Raw genomic sequence first — 23,479 nt, forward strand, 5'->3', positions numbered from 1 at the left:
GGGAGCAGAGATCAGAAAGTTCATCCTTACCCTGCTGCCCATGGTGAAAGGAGACTCGCAGCGTGTGAGGTACCTGTCTCTAATCGCATGTAAAACCGCAAAACCTGCAGGGTTACTTTGATATGAACAAGGTTAATGTGCTACTCAAGATTAATTGTAGCTTCACAGAGAAATTTATTGAGGATGAGGGAGTCTGAAAGTGAAAGGAGGGGCAAACGCCTTGTTAGAGATTCATCACAAGGGGGTGATGGATGAAAGCCTTCAGAAACCAATAATAGGATTTTAAAGATTCACATAAGCAGTATTAAGGCAATCTCCAGTGCTTACCTTAGACAAACTAGAGTTGGTGAATGGCAGAGTAGCGTGGTTAAAGCTGTGAGGGGAAACAACTGGCTATGCCACAGGGGGCCTTGTGAACTGTCTGTTCTTTGGTTGGCTGATAATGGGTCCTGGGTTTAGTTCTCTACATGATACTTTTATAGATTTAACTATAGATTGATCATTTCAAAGACATCAGATAACCATCAGAAGGGCTGATAGTGGTTATGAGCCTTTTAACTCTATAGTGAAACAGACCTGGACTCGAGTCTCACCTATACCATTCATTGGCTGAACAATCTTGGGCAACTGACCTAACTTCTCAAAACCTCTCTCCTTCATAAGAACAACAGGAAAAAAATAGTTATGCCAATTTGCACTTTATTTCAAGTATTAAATGAGACCATGAATTTCAAATGATTAGCAGAGTCCTTTAGTGCTCAAGAAAATGAGGTATCATCATCAGAACCATTTTCATTGTTGTCATGATCAGAGGTAATAGTAATCACAGGTAGAGAAACACAACAAAGGAGCTGTAGAGTCAAACTGGGGTACTCAGTTGATATAGTTTGGCTGTGTCCCCACCCAAAACTCATCTTGAATTGTAGCTTCCATAATCCCCATGTGTCATGGGAGGGACCTGATGGGTGGTGATCGAATCATGGGGGCCGGTATTTCCTGTGCTGTTCTAGTACTAGTGAATAAGTCTCATGAGATCTGATGGTTTCATTAAGGCCAGTTCTCCTGCACATACTCTCTTGCCTGCTGCCATGTAAGACGTGACTTTGCTCCTCCTTCACTTTCTGCCATGATTGTGAGGCCTCCCCAACCATGTGGAACTGTGAGTCCATTAAATCTCTTTCCTTTATACATTGCCCAGCATCAGGTATTTCTTAGCCATGTTAAGAAGAGATTAAAGCACCAATGCACCATTCCACCAAAGCATTTTGTCTTATAACCAGAATATCTATGATTGGTTTTCCTCTTCCATAGATAAAATAGTCAAATAACCATCTCTCTCTTCTTTATTAATAGGCTTATCAGGCACAAAAAGTGTTTGTCATTATATCACCATTTCATGTAGACCATGTTACAAATTAATTAGATCGTCTTTATCTTACTTTTGGAATTCACTGCCGTTTTAGATGAACTTGAGTAGGTAACCTGGACTCAGCTACATTAACTGTACATTCTTTCAAGGTGTAACTTTTCCACAGACGGCTAATAGATATGTGAATTCTTGTTACCCTCAACTTCAGCAGGTAATGTACTTTAATTTTGTTCACAGATTCTTAGATTAAATATGGTTTTTGAATTCTGATGTTCTCCATGTATTTACTGAATAATCCATTTTTTTCTCAAAAAGAAAGAGAAAGAAAGAAAGAAAAAAAGAAAGAAAGAAAGAGAAAGAAAGAGAGAGAGAAAGAAAGAGAGAAAGAAAGAGTAGGCCATGAGGGCTCCTCCATTATTAAGGGGGTTAAGGCTCTTATGAACGTGGCTTCATGCAGCATCCAGCTAGCTTGCTTGCTTGTTCCCTGCCCTTCTGCTGTGTGACGAAACAAGAGATCAGCCCTCACCAGACAACCAAATCTGCAAGCACTTTGATCTTGGACTTCTCAGTTTCCAGAACTGTGAGAAAATAAATTTCCGTTCTTTATGAATTACGCAGTCTCGGGTATTTTGTTGTAGCAGCACAAACAGACTAAGACATTATCTTTGATGACAAAGACTCAGATTATTCAGCAATCTATTCTAAGCTCATAATAGCAGTTTGCAAATGACCAGTTAGAAAACTGTGCCCATGTGTTTGCAGTGGAATTTGACATGGCTGAAGCTGTGAAATTATGGCTAAAGGAGTTATGGATAAAAATATTGGCTTAATTATAGCCATAGAAAACATAATAATGGTGACAAGAATTTCTTAGTAAAAGTAGAAAAAAAAATGTGTTTTCTTTCAAGAAAGCAGGGAATTTGAAGATGACCTCCTTGCTGGCATGTCACACTGAATAACAAAAACAGAGTGCATCAACTATATCTATTTTTAAAATTTATTCAACACTTATTAAGCTAAAAATAAAAGAACACTATTACAGACTCAGGCGGTGTGATAGCAGCGAACAACATAAATTTAATCCCTGAAGTCATGAAACATTCTAAACAGTGGGAGGAGAATCAATTCATAAAGAAAAAGCAATAATAAATATGAGTTCATGCTATAAAAAATAAGCAAGATAATATGGCAAGAATTACATATGGAGTAGATGTGTAGTTTGGGAGGTCATTATATTCTGGTCATTATTGATTTTCTTTTACCATATCCAACATTCTTTGTCCCTTGCAGCCGAACAGAACTCCTATTTGTCTTTGGGAAAACAAGTTCATTTCTACCCTAGGTCTATGAGTTTCAGATAATGTTTACTGCACCCTCAACACACACAGAGACAATTACAAGTTCTCATCTCCACCTCTGGGGTGGATATGTAACCTTGCATATTTAATCAGAGCAATACAAACCTTAGCCCAAATGATTAGATTGATTGGATAAATAATTGGCACATGATCCAAGCTGAGCCAATGAGAACCTTCTCTGAGAATTTTTGGAACTATTGGGAAAGATACACTCTCTCCTTCTGAGGTCTCTGCTCTAAGGACCATGTAAGTAGAAGCTACTAGGGGTCATCTTTGTAAATAACAGAGAAAACCTATTTGAAAGTAAAGCAAAAGTAGAAGAAAGTGTAATTGAGAGATGAAAGACACTGAGCTTACTCTGTTTCCTGAAAACCTACATCTATCTAAGACTAAGCTACCTGAAAACTTGAAAATATGACTTTTGTGTTATGTAAGCTAATTTCCAATGCTATGCAAGTTAGCTTGAGACTTACTTTTTGTGTCCCATGTACATGAAAAAGTCTTGATTAATTTGGCAATTAACATTGGCTGGGCATCTACTGCATTCTAGGCCCAGTGATAGCTAACACTATGTGCTGTTACAAGAGTTGTCACATTTAATCCTTATCCTTTAAAAAAAAAAATTTGGAGATAACAAGAGAAGTTTAGAGATCTCACATAGCTTGACTGGGCTCACACACAGCTTGCAAATGGAAACGCTGCAATTAAACTCTGAAGACTATGCTCTTCGACAAAACACAATACTGCTTCTCTGTTCAGACAGCTAATGGCACCTGCTGCCTTGTACCTCAGCAAACTCTGCCTAAGCCCCTAAAGCCCCAGGCTACTGGTCTGGAAATGGTTCAAATAATAATACAGCCAAGAGAAGTCTAGAACCCTTGAAGCCTAGGTCTTCTCTGCCAATTGCTGCCTAGAATAAAATCAAAAAGGCAATATATCCAAGGCCCTAGATAACCACAGCTACTAAGACCCATTTACATAGGATGCATTTTTTATATTTAGCACTCCCTAAAGCATATCTTAAATTCCACAGGCTGCCCAGGATCTTGTTTACGCAGAAGGGATAGGAGAAGATAGAAGAAATCTTCAAAAATATTTTCTCTATATACTTCTAGGAGACTATGTAATATACTTTAGAATAAATGTGTATGTCTGTATATACATACATACATATATACTGTATATATACAATTATATATACATGAATAAACATAACTGTTCACTATATACACACATATACATGATGCATATTTATATAGACATATGTAATGTATATGTATACATTTGTGTATTTAAACATTTATGCATGTAAAATACATTTTCTAGAATGAGCTAACAATTAACAAAATAAGACTATCCTAGTTTAAATGGAAAATGGTTAAATTGGAGTTGAAAGAGCTCAAGAGAGTGGCGTAACATATCTTAAATAAGCCACAATTTGAGATTTAAGAAAATTTATTCTTTTAGGCCTAGAAATAATGACTATTTCTGAACATTTGCCTTCTATCTCTAAAAATTACTAGAGCTCATTTTTGAGAATGGGTATTTATTAAATAATAAATTATTCAAATCATTTGTGACTACATAATAAGTAGAAACCTGATTGACTTGTCAACTGAGGTCTGGAAGAATTTATAAAGTAATTGCACATATAACTGAAATAAAAGCAATCAAACTGTGTTTTTATCAGTTTCCATAGCAAATTCACTTTCTCATAGTAGAGAAGTTGGGAATGGAAAGGGCACAATGACGACTAGCACCACATTCTGCCAACAGCCCCCTCCAAGCTGCCTCCATTCATTAACCTAGTCTAATCTTTCAAACAAGGTAGATCCACACCATTGGACTAAATCTCAGTCAACTCTGGAAATCTAAACAATTTTGAGCAGTGGAACAAAAGGTGAAATTCTCATGGAAGATGAGACAGTTGAAATAATAACATCAAACCTCATGTTTTTATTTTCTAGAAAGAAAATTGTCCATATTTAACTTTGATGTACAATGACTGCTTTCTTCCCATGCTTACCAGCATCTTAAGTTTATCTAATAATACAGTTGCATAAAGTTACTTCCTCTATCTAGGCTGAAGAATTCTAATCTGTTGCTAGATACACATATTTGAGGTTAGTCCACAGATCATTGTTTGAGAAAGATTACTAATATAGATCAGTAACTTAAAATCACCCTGTAGTTTTAAAAAATAAAGATGCCTGGAGCCCACCTGAGATCCACTGAACCACAATGCATGGGCATGGGGCCCAGACATGTGCATTTCTCTAAAATTCCAACAATAATTGTCATGAAAATCCACCACTGAGAACATCTGAATTCAACAATTTCTGAAGTTCTTTCCAACAATAATTCTGTAATTTCTTTGACTTATGCCTTTAAAAACTACCCTAATTTTTAATGAACTCACAAATACTTCTAGAGCAATTAATTTTGATGAGCTCTCTAAAGTATGTCTCAAAAGCAGTTGTAAAAGTAGCAGTATTTATGTTTAGGAATGCCTTCAAGTCAAGTAAAAGTCATTAGTCGCATAAAAAATAGAACTCTTTCTCCCTTCATACAATAAAAAGTCTGGAGATAGGTAATTATTGACTTGACTCAGAAGCTCAGGGAGGTTGAGGTGATCTCTCTGGTCACAAAATGACTTTTACAGTCTCAACTACCCTGACTTCATTCAAGGCAGAAAGAAAGGTGAAGAACAAGAAAGGATGGGTAGCTAAAACATCTCCTTTAATCATGAAAGCAAAAACCTTAATAAATACCTTTTGACTAGACTTCCAAGTAAGTACTCTTGACAAAACAGGATCTTAAGGCCACTCCCAGTTTTAAGATATCCTGAGAATTGGTTTAGACCAGCCGTAATCTATTGCCGGGGCCAAACACATTGTCATCACGCCAACTGAAAAAAAAAAAAAAAGACACTGATTGATAAGTAAGAAGATGGATATTGAATAAGAAACATTACAAATAATTATTCTAAGTCAACTTTAATGAAAAAAGAGATAAAGTTCAACTGCTCTTTGTTATAGAAAATCATAATACACCATAATATATTTATGCAATTGCCAAAGAATAATTTCAAAAAATTTTTGGTAAATAAACTCATGGATCTGACAAATGCATATTCTCTCTTTTAAGATAATTATTTTGAAAAGTAACATTTATTTAGCTGCATAAGTTCTTATGTTACATCATTTATTCCACAAATTTAATCAAAGACCATTATTGTCTTACACTGTGAAGCCAAGATGTTTAATAAGAAATAAATCTTCGTGCCCACGCAGGGACGACTCTTGGAACTTCGGGGGGGGGGGGCGGGGGGCGGAGCAAGATGGCCAAATAGGAACAGCTCCAGTCTCCAACTCCCAGCGCGAGCGACACAGAAGACTGGTGATTTCTGCATTTTCAACTGAGGTACTGGGGTCATCTCACTAGGGAGTGCTGGACAATCGGTGCTGGTCAGCTGCTGCAGCCCAACCAGCGAGAGCTGAAGCAGGGCGAGGCATTGCCTCACCTGGGAAGCGCAAGGGAGAAGGGAATCCCTTTTCCTAGCCAGGGGAACTGAGACACACAACACCTGGAAAATTGGGTAATTCCCACCCCAATACTGCGCTTTAAGCAAACGGGCACACCAGGAGATTATATCCACGCCTGGCCGGGAGGGTCCCACGGCCACGGAGCCTCCCTCATTGCTAGCACAGCAGTCTGCGATCTAACCCAAACGGCAGCAGCGAGCCTGGGGGAGGGGCGCCCGCCACTGCTGAGGCTTAAGTAGGTAAACAAAGCCGCTGGGAAGCTCGAACTGAGTGGAGCTCACAGCAGCTCAAAGAAACCTGCCTGTCTCTGTAGACTCCACCTCTGGGGACAGGGCACAGCTAACCAACAAAAGGGGAAGCACCAGAGGCCTGTGCAGATGCAAACGACTCTGTCTGACAGCTTTGAAGAGAGCACTGGATCTCCCCACATGGAGGTTGAGATCTGAGAACGGACAGACTGCCTGCTCAAGTGGGTCCCTGACCCCTGAGTAGCCTAACTGGGAGACATCCCCCTCTAGGGGCAGTCTGACACCCCACACCTCACAGGGTGGAGTACACCCCTGAGAGGAAGCTTCCAAGCTAAGAATCAGACAGGTACACTCGTTGTTCTATCTTCTGCAACCTCTGCTACTGATACGCAGGCAAACAGGGTCTGGAGTGGACCTCAAGCAATCTCCAACAGACCTACAGCTGAGGGTCCTGACTATTAGAAGGAAAACTATCAAACAGGAAGAACACCTATACCAAAACCCCATCAGTACGTCACCATCATCAAAGACCAGAGGCAGATAAAACCACAAAGATGGGGAAGAAGCAGGGCAGAAAAGCTGGAAATTCAAAAAATAAGAGCGCATCTCCCCCTGCAAAGGAGCGCAGCTCATCGCCAGCAACGGACCAAAGCTGGTCAGAGAATGACTTTGACGAGATGAGAGAAGAAGGCTTCAGTCCATCAAACTTCTCAGAGCTAAAGGAGGAATTACGTACCCAGCGCAAAGAAACTAAAAATCTTGAAAAAAGAGTGGAAGAATTGATAGCTAGAATAATTAATGCAGAGAAGTTCATAAACGAAATGACAGAGATGAAAACCATGACACGAGAAATACGTGACAAATGCACAAGCTTCAGTAACCGACTCGATCAACTGGAAGAAAGAGTATCAGCAATTGAGGATCAAATGAATGAAATGAAGCGAGAAGAGAAACCAAAAGAAAAAAGAAGAAAAAGAAATGAACAAAGCCAGCAAAAAGTAGGGATTATGTAAAAAGACCAAATCTACGTCTGATTGGGGTGCCTGAAAGTGAGGGGGAAAATGGAACCAAGTTGGAAAACACTCTTCAGGATATCATCCAGGAGAACCTCCCCAACCTAGTAGGGCAGGCCAACATTCAAATTCAGGAAATATAGAGAACACCACAAAGATATTCCTCGAGAAGAGCAACTCTAAGACACATAATTGCCAGATTCACCAAAGTTGAAATGAAGGAAAAAATCTTAAGGGCAGCCAGAGAGAAAGCTCGGGTTACCCACAAAGGGAAGCCCATCAGACTAACAGCAGACCTCTCAGCAGAAACTCTACAAGCCAGAAGAGAGTGGGGGCCAATATTCAACGTTCTTAAAGAAAAGAATTTTAAACCCAGAATTTCATATCCAGCCAAACTAAGTTTCATAAGTGAAGGAGAAATAAAATCCTTTACAGATAAGCAAATGCTTAGAGATTTTGTCACCACCAGGCCTGTCTTACAAGAGACCCTGAAGGAAGCACTAAACATGGAAAGGAACAACCGGTACCAGCCATTGAAAAAACATGCCAAAATGTAAAGACCATCGAGGCTAGGAAGAAACTGCATCAACTAACGAGCAAATTAACCAGTTAATATCATAATGGCAGGATCAAGTTCACACATAACAATATTAACCTTAAATGTTAATGGACTAAATGCTCCAATTAAAAGACACAGAATGGCAAACTGGATCAAGAGTCAAGACCCATCAGTCTGCTGTATTCAGGAGACCCATCTCACATGCAGAGACATACATAGGCTCAAAATAAAGGGATGGAGGAAGATCTACCAAGCAAATGCAGAACAAAAAAAAGCAGGGGTTGCAATCCTAGTCTCTGATAAAATAGACTTTAAACCATCAAAGATCAAAAGAGACAAAGAAGGCCATTACATGATGGTAAAAGGATCAATTCAACAGGAAGAGCTAACTCTCCTAAATATATATGCACCCAATACAGGAGCACCCAAATTCATAAAGCAGGTCCTTAGAGACTTACAAAGAGACTTAGACTCCCATACAATAATAATGGGAGACTTCAACACTCCACTGTCAACATTAGACAGATCAACGAGACAGAAAGTTAACAAGGATATCCAGGAATTGAACTCATCTCTGCACCAAGCGGACCTAATAGACATCTACAGAACTCTCCACCCCAAATCAACAGAATATACATTCTTCTCAGCACCACATCGCAATTATTCCAAAATTGACCACATAATTGGAAGTAAAGCACCTTAGCAAATGTAAAAGAACAGAAATTATAACAAACTGTCTCTCAACCACAGTGCAATCAAACTAGAACTCAGGACTAAGAAACTCAAAAAAACTGCTCAACTACATGGAAACTGAACAACCTGCTCCTGAATGACTACCAGGTACATAACGAAATGAAGGCAGAAATAAAGATGTTCTTTGAAACCAATGAGAACAAAGATACAACATACCAGAATCTCTGGGACACATTTAAAGCAGTGTGGAGAGGGAAATTTATAGCACTAAATGCCCACAAGAGAAAGCTGGAAACATCTAAAATGGACACTCTAACATCACAATTAAAAGAACTGGAGAAGCAAGAGCAAACACATTCAAAAGCTAGCAGAAGGCAAGAAATAACTAAGATCAGAGCAGAACTGAAGAAGATAGAGACACAAAAAAACCTCCAAAAAATCAATGAATCCAGGAGTTGGTTTTTTGAAAAGATCAACAAAATTGACAGACTGCTAGCAAGACTAATAAAGAAGAAAAGAGAGAAGAATCAAATAGACGCAATAAAAAATGATAAAGGGGATATCACCACCAACCCCACAGAAATACAAACTACCATCAGAGAATACTATAAACACCTCTACGCAAATCAACTAGAAAATCTAGAAGAAATGGATCATTTCCTGGACACTTACACTCTTCCAAGACTAAACCAGAAAGAAGTTGAATCCCTGAATAGACCAATAGCAGGCTCTGAAATTGAGGCAATAATTAATAGCCTACCCACCAAAAAAAGTCCAGGACCAGATGGATTCACAGCTGAATTCTACCAGAGGTACAAGGAGGAGCTGGTACCATTCCTTCTGAAACTATTCCAATCAATTGAAAAAGAGGGATCCTCCCTAACTCATTTTATGAGGCCAACATCATCCTGATACCAAAGCCTGGCAGAGACAACAAAAAAAGAAAATTTTAGACCAATATCCCTGATGAACATCAATGCAAAAATCCTCAATAAAATACTGGCAAACCAGATTCAGCAGCACATCAAAAAGTTATCCACCATGATCAAGTGGGCTTCATCTCTGGGATGCAAGGCTGGTTCAACATTCGCAAATCAATAAACGTAATCCAGCATATAAACAGAACCAAAGACAAGAACCACATGATTATCTCAATAGATGCAGAAACGGCCTTTGACAAAATTCAACAGCCCTTCATGCTAAAAACGCTCCATAAATTCGGTATTGATGGAACGCAACTCAAAATAATAAGAGCTATTTATGACAAACCCACAGCCAATATCATAGTGAATGGGCAAAAACTGGAAAAATTCCCTTTGAAAACTGGCACAAGACAGGGATGCCCTCTCTCACCACCCCTATTCAACATAGTGTTAGAAGTTCTGGCTAAGGCAATCAGGCAAGAGAAAGAAATCAAGGGTATCCAGTTAGGAAAAGAAGAAGTCAAATTGTCCCTGTTTGCAGATAACATGATTGTATATTTAGAAAACCCCATTGTCTCAGCCCAAAATCTCCTTAAGCTGATAAACAACTTCAGCAAAGTCTCAGGATACAAAATTAATGTGCAAAAATCACAAGCATTCTTATACACCAGTAACAGACAAACAGAGAGCCAAATCAGGAATGAACTTCCATTCACAATTGCTTCAAAGAGAATCAAATACCTAGGAATCCAACTTAAAAGGGATGTAAAGGACCTCTTCAAGGAGAACTACAAACCACTGCTCAGTGAAATCAAAGAGGACACAAACAAATGGAAGAACATACCATGCTCATGGATAGGAAGAATCAATATCGTGAAAATGGCCATACTGCCCAAGGTAATTTATAGATTCAATGCCATCCCCATCAAGCTACCAATGAGTTTCGTCACAGAATTGGAAAAAAACTGCTTTAAAGTTCATATGGAACCAAAAAAGAGCCCGCATTGCCAAGACAATCCTAAGTCATAAGAACAAAGTTGGAGGCATCACGCTACCTGACTTCAAACTATACTACAAGGCTACAGTAACCAAAACAGCATGGTACTGGTACCAAAACAGAGATATAGACCAATGGAACAGAACAGAGTCCTCAGAAATAATACCACACATCTACAGCCATCTGATCTTTGACAAACCTGAGAGAAACAAGAAATGGGGAAAGGATTCCCTATTTAATAAATGGTGCTGGGAAAATTGGCTAGCCATAAGTAGCCATAAGGAAACTGGATCCTTTCCTTACTCCTTATACGAAAATTAATTCAAGATGGATTAGAGACTTAAATGTTAGACCTAATACCATAAAAACCCTAGAAGAAAACCTAGGTAGTACCATTCAGGACATAGGCATGGGCAAGGACTTCATGTCTAAAACACCAAAAGCAACGGCAGCAAAAGCCAAAATTGACAAATGGGATCTCATTAAACTAAAGAGCTTCTGCACAGCAAAAAAAACTACTATCAGAGTGAACAGGCAACCTACAGAATGGGAGAAAATTTTTGCAATCTACTCATCTGACAAAGGGCTAATATCCAGAATCTGCAAAGAACTCAAACAAATTTACAAGAAAAAAACAAACAACCCCATCAAAAAGTGGGGAAAGGATATGAACAGACATTTCTCAAAAGAAGACATTCATACAGCCAACAGACACATGAAAAAATGCTCATCATCACTGGCCATCAGAGAAATGCAAATCAAAACCACAATGAGATACCATCTCACACCAGTTAGAATGGCAATCATTAAAAATCAGGAAACAACAGGTGCTGGAGAGGATGTGGAGAAATAGGAACACTTTTACACTGTTGGTGGGATTGTAAACTAGTTCAACCATTATGGAAAACTGTGTGGCGATTCCCCAAGGATCTAGAACTAGATGTACCATATGACCCAGCCATCCCACTACTGGGTATATACCCAAAGGATTATAAATCATGCTGCTCTAAAGACACATGCACACGTATGTTTATTGCGGCACTATTCACAATAGCAAAGACTTGGAATCAACCCAAATGTCCATCTGTGACAGACTGGATTAAGAAAATGTGGCACATATACACCATGGAATATTATGCAGCCATAAAAAAGGATGAGTTTGCGTCCTTTGTAGGGACATGGATGCAGCTGGAAACCATCATTCTTAGCAAACTATCACAAGAACAGAAAACCAAACACCTCATGTTCTCACTCATAGGTGGGAACTGAACAATGAGATCACTTGAACTCGGGAAGGGGAACATCACACATCGGGGCCTATCATGGGGAGGGGGAGGGGGGAGGGATTGCATTGGGAGTTATACATGATATAAATGATGAATTGATGGGTGCTGACGAGTTGATGGGTGCAGCACACCAACATGGCACAAGTATACATATGTAACAAACCTGCACGTTGTGCACATGTACCCTAGAACTTAAAGTATAAGAAAATAAATAAATAAATAAATAAATAAAAGAAATAAATCAGGAGCAAATGTAATTGTTTTATTTAAAGTCACTAAAGGAATTTTAAAATCCATCAAACCATTGTTCAGTTTGACAACAGGTATAAAATACTTAAGATGTGGCACACATTATTGTCCTTGGCCATTTATTTTAGAGAATTTTTTTTTTTTTTTTTTGAGACGGAGTCTCACTCTGTCGCCCAGGCTGGAGTGCAGTGGCCGGATCTCAGCTCACTGCAAGCTCCGCCTCCCGGGTTCACGCCATTCTCCTGCCTCAGCCTCTCGAGTAGCTGGGACTACAGGTGCCCGCCTCCTCGCCCGGCTAGTTTTTTTTGTATTTTTTAGTAGAGACGGGGTTTCACAGTGTTAGCCAGGATGGTCTCGATCTCCTGACCTCGTGATCCGCCCGTCTCGGCCTCCCAAAGTGCTAGGATTACAGGCTTGAGCCACCGCGCCCGGCCTATTTTAGAGAATTTTATATATCAGATTATAATGCAAAACTAACTACAAATGTTTGTTATTTTAATAGCATAAAACTTTTAACTTATTGAACTGTCCAATAACAATGGATTTTTATATGAAATATACATTCATGTGCTAGTATACTATTTTGTCATTAAAAATAATTAACAATCAAGAAGACTACTAATCACCTGGAGAAATGTTCAGGACATATTAAATGATAAGAAAAGGTACCAAATTATATGCAGTATGTTCCAAATTGTTTATGTAATAATTTATTTATGAAACACAGGCTAGATGTTAGTATTTGAATATATTTATTCATTACTAGTTATTTGAATGTATTTATTTCATTAGATTCTCACAACTGTATGAGGTAGGTTATAATATTCTCCGCATCCTACAGGTGAAGAAACTGAGGTTTAGAACAGTTATGGAAGTTACTCAAAAATACATAACTAACAAGTAGCAGAGCTAGAATGTGAATTCAGGAGGCCTAGTTTTAGAGGCTGGGCTTATATGTCTACAGTGATATATACCTACAGAACAATTTTGGAAAAATGCACCAAAAGGATAACATAAGTTATGTCTGAGTGGTGAAATTACCATGTTTCCTATATTTTCCGAAATTTTCAGAATAAATATGTATTAATAATAATCAGAAAGTATGATGATTATTTGATAGGCTTTTAAATCCAGTAATCACTTAATAAGTTTTTAAACCTGATTTGGTAGGCAATCAAATCAGCCAGGGCTCTACTCAACAACTCCTAATAATATGAACTCTACAAAGTGTTATTCATCTGTACTGAAAAATGAGACTTTTCTAAAATTGCAAATCACGAAATATAACAGTTTATGAACAGTGTCTCCTATATAGTCTTCTTTAAGTTCAATAGTCTTGTTACAGACATCATAAACTGGATTCACAGGAAGGAAGTAAAAGTCATGAAAATTCATCCATTGTTTCATGAAATCAAGAAGAAAGAAAAAAAGAATCCTTAAAATATATTTAGAAACTATATAAATTGCATTCAATGAACTAGCATGAGCCAGTAAAAGAACCAGGAGAGCCTATAAATAATGATGTATAAAAATATCTCCAAGACATTTTCAAGTATAAAACCAAGAATAAGAACAATACAAAGAGAAAATATTTATGCTCATTAATATGCATGGTATTTACATTCAGCATTGTCCAAACCTCTAAATATATAAATACATGCATATAAATGAACAAAAAGTGGTCTGAAAATACCTTTATCAAAACCTTATAACCAAAGGTTATTAGCATATTCTGGATGAGTAGTAAACTTGTGTGGACAAGCATAATGGGGAAGCTTTGAGTTTTTACTTTACATAAACCTGTTTATTTATTTATTTATTTTCAGACAGGGTCTCACTCTGTTGCCCAGGCTGGAATGCAGTGGTACACTCACGGCTCACTGCAGCCTTGACCTCCCAGGCTCAAGCAATCCTCCTACCTCAGCCTCCCGAGTAGATGGGACTGGAGGCATGCCACCATGCCTGGCTAATTTTTGTACATTTTGTAGAGATGGGGTTACACCATGTTGTCCAGGCTAACCTCAACCTCCTGGGCTCAAGTGATCAGCCTGCCTTGGCCTCCCAAAGTGCTGGAATTACAGACGTGAGCCACCCCCCACCCAGTGTGCATAAGACTCTTAATCCAAGATTTTAAAATAATTCATCAAATGTACTCATGTTATACAATTTTTGAAGAAATATAACAAATAATTGCATATGGATTCTCATAATTGCCATTATTCACAGTCACCATACTTACTATAATCCATTTGGATTATTGATGTTGCTTTACATATCTTAAAAATAACTCTTTTATATACTACAGTATGTGTTTGCTCAGTACAATTTTAGGAAAAAAGGAAAACTAATTTGCCTCCATAGGTTTAATGGGAGCAAAGCTAAATGGATTTTTACTTTTGGTTTTGAAAAGAAAAAAATGATTGTTCCATCTGCAAATAGTGTTGACTATTTGATTCTATCACAAAATGAATATATGTGTAAAAAAAGAAAGCAGGCAAAAACAGTAGACATAATTTATAATGCAAAATTTATTTTATCCTTTGTGCAACAAGACAATTAAAGCATTCTGCATGTATAGTTAGAAATATATTGTAGCCCACATATTGAGCCCGTTTGACTCAGAACAATGATATTATTACATTACACTTTTCCTTTCTTCCTTTAAAAATATTTCTTCCTAAATGAAAATTGAAGGGAAAACCCCATTTTTTTCCTTCAAGCCCTGAATAAATAATCAGCTATCACATTCAGATACACAAAATCAAAAACACCTAGCAAATCAGTTTAACCAACAATATCACAATATTCTCAACAGAATTGCTGAAAGATTTTATTGGAGAATAAACTTCTCTGGTAAGGTATCAATATAGACCAACATCCTTTTAAGTATTAATTTCCTTAAAATATATTTCTAGTGATACTTAACAATATTTATTTACTGAACAGCAATTAACTACCTGTGCTTTTTGGAATTGAATGATGCTAAAGGGATTATTTTAGCCAAGTAATTTGGTTTTGCCAAAAATGATGCCAGTACACTGTTAAATTCAAGCCGTCTATTTAAATAGGTTAGATTTTTTCCTTAATGTTTATTTCCAATGATGTTCTATTTGTTAATACACAGTCTTTCAAATCTGATGTCTTTCTTATGATCTGAGCTTTGGCAGTGATTAATTCTATATCTTTAAGTCAAGTGCTTTCTGGGCCTCAGACTTCATATCTGTTAAATGGCATAGTTTCTTCTTTCACTGAAATTCTATGAAAAGTTTTGTAATTATCTGGGCAATTTAGAAAATAAGCACAGAGAATAAAGTAATTATGTTCAGTTAACCCTAAAATTATTTTTTTTTCTTTTTTTTTCCGAGACGGAGTCTTGCTCTGTCACCCAGGCTAGAGTGCAGTGGTACGAGCTCGGCTCACTGCAACCTCCGCCTCCTGGGTTCAAGCAATTCTCCTGTCTCAGCCTCCCAAGCAGCTGGCACCTTAAAATTATTTGATGCACAATAATACGTTATAATATCTTTTTCCTTTGACTAATCATTATTACAGACTAAGACTTCATGTATCTGTATAACATGAAAACAATAGTACTTTGAGCCTTTCAAAAATAGAAAAGGATTATATAGAAAAAGAAAGAAATATACTTTAAGGAAGTTAATACTTAACAGAATGTTGGTCTACATTAATTACCTAACTAGAGAAGTTCCTTCTCCAATAAAATACTTCAATAAATTAAACGATTCTATTGAGAATATTGTGATATTGCTAGCTAAACTAATTTGCTAGGTGTTTTTGGTTTTTGTATATGTAAGTGCAACGGCTGCTTATTTTATTTGGGACTTGAGAAAGAAAAGTAAATATGGGTCGATTTCAGATTTAGTAAATAGTTTCCATTATATTTTCAATTCATAGTTTAAGCAAATCTTGCTTACAATATGTAAAATGGAAATGCTTATTTTTATAGAGATATGATAATACATAATAAAACAATTTCAGGCTGAGGGTGATACTGAAATAAAAAGAATCTAAAAGTACAATGGTACAGTGCCTGGTTCAGTGTTTTTGCCCAGCAAGTACTTGAATTTATTTCAAAGATTTCCAAATTCGATAATTTGTCTTAAGTTCCAGATGTAAAATGAATTAATTACCTTGAAAGGGAATAGTGATACTACCAAAGGAATCACAGAATGTGGAATTAACTATTCTCCTTATGCAGTTCTTGATAGCATTTGCTATCGCTTTAATGTATCTTACTAACCTATTATATAATTCATTCAGAACATATTTATTGAGGAATTATCATTTTACACACACTATTCTAAGCACTGAGGATACCGGAGCAGATGAGGCAGAACAAAACCCTTACCTTCATGGAGCTTCCATTGTAGAGGAGGAAACAGATATAAACAAGATAAAAAGTAAATTATGTAGTACATTACACAGTAATAGCTACTAAAGAGAAAATATGTGGCCAGGCACAGTGGTTCATGCCTGTAATCCCAGCACTTTGGGAGGCCAAGGTGGGTGGATCACGAGGTCAGGAGTTTAAGACCATTCTGGCCAAGATGGTGAAACATTGTCTCTACTAAAAATACAAAAATTAGCCAGGCGTGGTGGCACACGCCTGTAATCCCAGCTACTTGGGGGGCTGAGGCAGAGAATTGCTTGAACCTGGGAGGCAGAGGTTGCAGTGAGCCGAGATCATGCCACTGCACTCCAGCCTGGGCAACAGAGTCAGACTCCGTCTCAAAAAAAAAAAAAGAAAGAAAGAAAGAAAGAAAGAAAATATGTCTATTTCCAACCATTTCCTTGAAGCATAGACAGCATTTCTTAGTTATGGGTTTTGTTTGGCTTGGAAAACAAACCTATTCTAAACCTTTTCATCTCTAGAGGAATCTGAGTAGTCATTTTTTGACTTTTTCCAGTTCATATATACTCCTATTATAGTATAATCAGATGCTTACAGTATCCAGATTCACTGAAGTTTGGTAGGAGAGTAACAGGATGCTTTTAAATCCCTCTTTCATGTAAATCTCCTATGCACTCATCTCCCGCAATTATACTGGTACATTTCCATGGTCTCAAGAAGTCCTCAGTGTATGTTCAGGAATGTAAAGATATGGTCGGCTTTGGGTGTCCTACTGAGCTTGCCAATAAAATTCTGGCTGAAGAAGTCAAATTATACAATGGACTATTCCCATCAATTAAACTTTATGCTTTCCCCATTAACTAGGCCACTTACTGGGGCACACGGATACATGCAGACATCCATAATTGTTTAGTTCCAACAAACAGGAACTTCCACTACTATCAAGGATGGCTGTGATTACCAAATTTGTTTTGTGTGTTTGTGTGTGGGTGTGGGTCCTATAAAGACAAACCTCAGGGCAAAAGAAAAGCTGAATAGTTTGTGCTTAAAAACCAGCCATCAGCAAACCTCAAGTGCCAGTAGAGGTAACACGTTATTGACTAACTCCTGATTACACTGAGAAAGAGTGGGAGTGTTGGCAACCCATGCTTTCATTTATCTCATGAGTGAAACACACATTTTTCTCTGTCCCCTAGGGACCAGAAAGAATGCTGGACACTGAGTCAATAAGACACTTGCTTTTCTTCAAGGAGTTCACAGATGGATACTGACACCTAAACAGAGTGTATCCCAATGTCCTATCCTAATTATGATGATACGAAATGAGTAAGTATGTATAGGACCTAGAGAAGATGCACCTAAACTAATTTTGAAAGAGGTTGAGTAGGGAGAGGGGATCGCACTTAGAAAAGAAGTTCTGGAAAAAACTTACCCCTGAGCTGGGTTACCTGGATGAAGAAAGGAAGAAATTCAAGGACATAGAAATGAAACCCTGTGATGTATACCAGAACTACAAGCAGTTCAGTGTTGAACAGGAATAAATTTGATGTGAAGAACAGTGAAAAATAAGCCTGAGAAGACACAAGGGCCAAATTCTGGAAGCTTGGACTTCACTCCATAGGCAACACCTGAGAAATCGACGTGTGTTCAGAAAGCGGGTGGTACTCGCAGATTTGTGGAAGGTGGCAGAGCATGGAAATGGAGGCTATTTGTTTCATCCAGGAAGAACATAATAAAAGCCTAACTAGGTAGCAGACATTGAGATTAAGCAGGAACATTCCCAGGACTTGACAACTGATTGACACGAGAGCCAAAAAAAAAAGAGAAGTCAAATATAACTGCCAGACTTTTACCTTCTTTATAATGGGTAAAGAACTTCTGGGGCTTCCCAGGTTAAGCAGTTTGTTTTCAGAGACTATTGTATGCCATCTACAAGGAGAAGACCTGCAGGCAGCTGTAAACACAGCCTTTTGAGTTTCATGTCATCCTCTTAAAGGTCATCCAATTTCCATTTTAAAAATTTTTATTAATTTAATTAAATTTTAATGATTTATAAATAAATGTTCAGAATAAAATGTAAGAAACCAATAGAATATACTGTGCTCCCCTTTGAGATGGTTCTGTAAAGACTTTCATTACAAATAAATTTTTTATTGCTCACTGTGTGGAGAGGGGAAGGATAATACAGATAGTTAATAGAGTTTATAATTCAATTAATACTAGTAATAATAGTCTACAATTAAAAGGAAGAAAGGAGAGAGTATACATCATATAATAATTTACTCTTCTCATAACAGTTCATTATGTATCTGTTACTTTCAATTTATGAATGCGAAAAATGTATTTTATAGAGGTTAAATAAATGGTCCTGGATGACACTGAAAGTAACTTGTAGAGTCAGATTTTTTAAATAAATAAAACAAGAACTATCATTGACAAAAGGTCTAATTTACATCTCATCATCATATTTTTATATACTCCTTAATTCAGTCTCTTGGGGTATTAAGAGATTTTGATTTTTTTGATTTTTTGATTTTTTTTTTTTTTTATGTTTTGCCAAACTGTCTTTCAAAGTGACTGTACTATTTTGCATTCCCACCAGGAATAAATGAGAGTTTCTGTTGCTCCACATTCTTACTGCTTTGATTTTTATCACACACTATAGCAGAGATTTGCCTACACTTGAAAGAAGTATTTCAGAAATCTATAAATATGTCATTGAAATCTCATATTTATGTTTTTAAACTAATTTTAAAAACCATTACAAAATAGAGTTTGGCAGTTTCTTACAAAACTAAATATACTCTTACCATACAATCCAGCAATCTCATTTTTTTGGTATTTTCCCCAAGGAGTTGAAAACATATCCACACAAAATCTGCACACAGATGTTTATAGCAGCTTCAATCCTAGTTATTAAAACTTGGAAGCAACCATGATGTCCTTTAGAAGATTCATAGATAAATAAACTGGAGTATATCCAGACAATAAAATATTATTCAGCATTAAAAATAAATGAGTTGGCTGGGCATGGTGGCTGTAATTGATTATACCTGTAATCCGAGCACTTTGGGAGGCCAAGGTGGGCAGATCACCTGAGGTCAGGAGTTCAAGCCCAGCCTGGCCAACATGGTGAAAACCTGTCTCTACTAAACATACAAAAATTAGCCAGGTGTGGTGGCACACACCTGTAATCTCAGCTACTTGGGAGGCTGAGGCAGGAGAATCACTTGAACCTGGGAGGCAGAGGCTGCAGTGAGCTGAGACTGCACCACTGCACTCCAGTCTGGCCAACAGGGCAAGACTCTGTTTCAAAAATAAATAAATAAATAAATAAATAAAAACTGAGTTACCTAGCCACGAAAAAAACATGAAGGAAACATAAATGCACATTATTGAGTGAAAGAAGGCAATCTGAAAAGCCTAAATAATCTATAATACCAACTATATGACATTCCAGAAAAGGTAAAGTTACACAAACAGTACAAAGATTAGTGATTGACAAGGATTAGAGGCAAGGAAGGAGTGAATAGGCAGAGGGCAGAGGATTTTGAAGACAGTGAAAATACTCCATACGATAGTATAATGGTGAACACATGCCATTATGCATTTATTCAAGCCCAGAAAATGCACAACACCAGGAGTAAACCCTAATGCAAACTGTGGGTTTTAGGTGATTATGAAGTGTCAATGTAGATTCAACAATTGCAGTAAGTGTACAACTCTGTTGGGGACTGTCGATAATGGTGGAGGCTATGCATGAGTGGGGTCAAGGGATATATGGGATGTCTGTACCTTCCTCTCAACTTGGCTGTGAACCTAAAACTGTTCTAAAAAGCAAATCTATTTAAAAAATATATATATATACAGCAACAACATACACACATCAATCCCAAATTACAGTACATTAGAGAAAACCAATATGTGAATGCTTATCGCATGGTTAAAAGGTTTTGTGAGAAACCTCTAAATATAACATCTCTTCTCATACCTGCTTGAAAAGTACACTGTGATTGTACGGTGTTTTAAAAAGATTATATTTAGCTAATCTGTATGAATGTCACTTTTCTCCAAATTGTGAAGCTAACACAAATAAATAAAAATTTAGGTACTGAATTAAATGTTTGTGGTTATAAAAGAAGCTCAAATTAGGATATTCAAATGCATTTTATGAAGTAAATTTTAGAAAATGTATTTTACCAAAGCATGATTTTTTTTTTCCTGTTTTGTAAATTGGGATTTGAGCTAAAGTTTTACTCTACAAGAAGAAATCCTGCTTCAAATGAACAGCAATAAGTCGTTAAAACACTGAAATATAAAACATTTTTTTTTTTTGATACAGAGTCTCACTCTGTCGTCCAGGAGTGCAATGGCACAATCTCATCTTACTGCAGCATCCACCTCCTGAGTTCAAGCAATTCTCCCACCTCAGCCTCCTGAGTAGCTGGGATTTCAGGGATCCACCACCACACCCAGCTATTTTTTATATTTTTAGTAGAGACAGGGTTTCACCATGTTGGCCAGGCTGGTCTTGAATGCCTGACCCAGGTGATCCACCTGCTTCAGCCTCCCAAAGTACTGGGATTACAGGTGTGAGCCACCATGCCCAGCCTAAAATATTTTTCTTTAAAAAATGTTTCTACTTGGTTAATCAACATGGCCCAAGTTCCATACAAGATTTATAATCCCTTCCTGCATGATTAGGAATGCTTCTGGAGGCAGACTATATTTTGAAAGCTAAGGAGACCTTCTAATGCCTGAAGATGACTTTATTCACTGTTTTATTCTTTTAATAAATTTACTTTTTTAAAGATGCTAATCTCAATAAAATCATATAAAATATGAAGCTTTTAACTCTAGTTGATTCGATTTTGTGATTCACATTTCCCTATAGGCATATGTTTAATAACTTTTCTATTTTCTGTAAGACATAACACTTGGAAAGATTTAAGAGTCCAATAGTTGCTGACTATTTGCATGGCAGATTACCAAAGGAAATACTGCTATGTGAAAACAAACTTTTTTTCCCTGATATTTGAGGTTCTTAGTTGCTGGACATTTTTTTAATCAAACCAGACACTGACTGGAACACTACAGTCACTTTGCCCTTAATTGTCTCAGATACATATTTGGATATTCAAGAATACAAGCAAACAACCCAGCTTTCTGCTTTTGAGGTAAGAATTTAGTTGAGATGGCTGGCATACCAAGAAATCTGCTCACCTTATATACGTGTGTGCCACAGGCAGTAAATGGTGATGGTGGCCTTCCTAGCATATGACTTGAAAACTATCATGATTTTAGAATTGCTTTCAGAACATTTAATATCATGTGATTGAAGTTTTTATGTAATATCTCTTATGATCCCAGCCAAACCCTAACCTTCTCAGAGGCAGGGATCATCCTTTACAAACCCCAAATGACAAAAAGTGTCTTGCATGTGGTGAGTAAGCACTGGACAAGGCTTGTTTATACGATTAATCTAAACCTGTTCACGTAACAAGCAGATTTTCCTAAACTACAAGTCTTGGGTGTAGCCTAGAAGTTAGCTAACTTTGGGCAATCTGGCATCGATTCAAGGCAGTTATAGCTCTAACAAAATGTGAGCTTACTTCTGTGACTTTTTCAAAAATCTATCGTGGCCTTGCTAGGTAATACCCAAGTCACTTTAAAATCACAGTGCAGTTGACAGGCAGTCTTTCTGAAACTCACATTCTATTCCTCATTCGGTTCTCTTCATGCTGCCCTGGTAAAGTGTCTGTCACTTCCTCTTAAAAAGCAGTGAGAGAGAGCAGTGTGTGGACTTCATGTCAGGAGCAGTTGTCTTCTCTTCAACTCTTAACCCTGCTCTCCAGGGTAGAGGAAGTAAAGAATTTAATTAGTCTGGGTTAAATCAGACTATGTGAACAAAAAATACAGAAAAGCTTGAAGAAGCCTGGAAATTTTAGAGAGCAAAGGAAAGAACCATCCTCATGACACTACCAAAATAGTCATCTGGTTTTTGGTCTGCAAACTGTTGTTAGTGCCATAGACTTTCAGCAGTCTGGGAAGCTTCACCTGTGGTACCTTGTTCCCCTTCCTTCAGAAAAGATGCACCATGAGTGGTATGGGCGAATAGAAATCCCCCATATCTTCCTTGGGCTCCTGAGGAAAGAGACTCTAGGATGCTGAGATGTGTCTGCAGGAGGTTTAATGGAATATGTTCTCAGGAACTACTATGAGGGAGCAAAGAAATCAAGACCAAACAGAGGCAGAAGCCAAACTGGGACACAGTTGCAACAGGGGTCTTTGCCAATCACTCAGGAGGCTCTAAAGCTGGGAACCCCTTCAGGGGTGTCTGTCATTGAAGTAAAGGGGCCAGATCTTTGTACCGTCCAACAGCAACCAGTCACTGAAGGTGGGCTGTCCCTGGGAAGGGAGCAGCCATCCGTAGAGGGCAATTCCCAGAAAGGAATGTAGTCTTGAGCAATCAGCGGCCAACATTGCCAGTCTCTTAGGAATAAATGCCTAATTCTTTAAGGGGGATCTGAGTGGCATTACATGGTGTCACTATCCCCACTCAGCTGGCTAATTAGCGCATTCAGCAAAAATGATTAGGATTATTGTGACCCTAGGGCTAAGAGTCATTACATTTCACCCTCTGCTGAGCAAAGTGCTGACCATGTGCCAAGCACTCTTCTACATAAATTATCTCATTTGATCTTCTTAACACCATAAGGTCTTACTTGTCTCTCGATGTGCATGTAAAGAAACTGAGGCTTAGAGATATTAAGCAACTTTCCCAAGTTCATGCTACCCATTAGGGCACGAATAGAGATTGAAAAGCAGATCTTTCTGAATCACAAGTGTTCTGTACCCATGCATAGCATT

This window comes from Trachypithecus francoisi, unplaced genomic scaffold (genome assembly GCF_009764315.1).
Source record: "Trachypithecus francoisi isolate TF-2019V2 unplaced genomic scaffold, Tfra_2.0 Lachesis_group9, whole genome shotgun sequence".
In the NCBI taxonomy this organism is placed as follows: domain Eukaryota; kingdom Metazoa; phylum Chordata; class Mammalia; order Primates; family Cercopithecidae; genus Trachypithecus; species Trachypithecus francoisi.